Genomic DNA, 1,592 nt, shown 5'->3' with positions numbered 1-1,592 from the left:
ATTCAATTCAAGTTCTCTTTATTTCAGACAATGTCCATATCAAAAGAAATACAAAGCAAATGAGAATTTGAAGTAGAGAAACAAATACGTACGTATACACTGAGGCATTTGTCTCATGCTTACATAAACTAGCAGATGCAACAGAACAAAAATAAAATAGGCATACCTATTTTAATGGTTTCAGTAATAATCATCTTAATGTAATAAATAATTCCATTTTAGTAGCATTTTTTAATTTTCTATAAGATGATTATATATATATATATATATGTATATATATATATATGTATATGTATATATATATATGTATGATATATATGTGTATATATATGTATATATGTGTATATGCATATGTATATATATGTATATATATATATATACACATATATATACATATATATACATACAAATATATACATATATATATATACATATATATGATCATCATTATCATTATTAATTATAATAATATTATCATTATTATTTATGTTACTAATATAATAATAAAAGGAATAATATTATTACTCTTATTATTATTATTATTATTATTATTATTATTATTATTATTATTATTATTATTAAAGAATGGATCATGAATAATGGTTGATAAACCAATAAACAGCCGAAAAAAATCAATAAGATATAGGATGTATTATACACTAATCAAACCTAAAAAAGTCACTTTATGTCATACTGCCAAATCAATGATAAAAAGAAATGATTTCAAGCTTAAAGTTAAATATTTCGATTAATTAACAAGCTTCGATAAGTCCATCCATGTTGATGTACAGTAAGCCACAGATGTGGGCATTAAATGACGTATTGTTTTACGAAGGAAGCCAATTGATTAGTTAGCGGTGTCAATGGTGAAATAGCTTCCTAATGATGTAACTATTATACAAAACAAAAATATGTATTTTTTATTTCTCGATGGGTGGCATTTTGTGGTTCTTCATGTGGATACAGTGAGACGCCGCTGCCTGTCGTCCCACAACGACATGTGTCTCGGGCACACTGTGCATCTTCATTTCTAGGCCATTCTTTACCTAAAAGGACTATCTATTGCTCATTTAGTTACCGGCGACGAGAGGCAATTTGTGCATTAGCATATGAATACCGGCGCAGTTCCAGTCTGTAGGCACTGGGCCTAACACTACCAACAACAGACCAATTAACGCTTTAGTGTCATTAGGATAATTATCTTCTTTTCTTCTGTAATTTGTTAGTAGGAGACACGGCTATAGAGCAAGTCGTGTACCGTTTTGTTTCTTTGTAGCAAGGCATAAGACTTAAATGTTGATGTCCATTTCACACCACGAATCATTAAAAGGCTAAGTATGTCCTAGACTACCCTTTTGTCCTCCCATTATCAGCATGCTATCTATCAATAGCTATAGGCCTATATATTTTTATATAATGATTTTGTGGATTGCCGGAGTTTTATGCTGCAGTATTTTGTAAACGTATTTGCAAACAATTTGGCCTTCGGGCTACGAAATGTAACTTTTTTTGTGATGGAATGAATAAAGTGAAATAATATATATTGCTCATATAACGGAGTTCTATAAAAATAAACTAAAAATGGTATATAT

The sequence above is a fragment of the Anneissia japonica genome, unplaced genomic scaffold, assembly GCF_011630105.1.
Source record: "Anneissia japonica isolate Jap-2015-1 unplaced genomic scaffold, ASM1163010v1 scaffold1949_len687591_cov173, whole genome shotgun sequence".
Taxonomy (NCBI): domain Eukaryota; kingdom Metazoa; phylum Echinodermata; class Crinoidea; order Comatulida; family Comatulidae; genus Anneissia; species Anneissia japonica.
Note: the sequence above shows the minus strand (reverse complement) of the source record.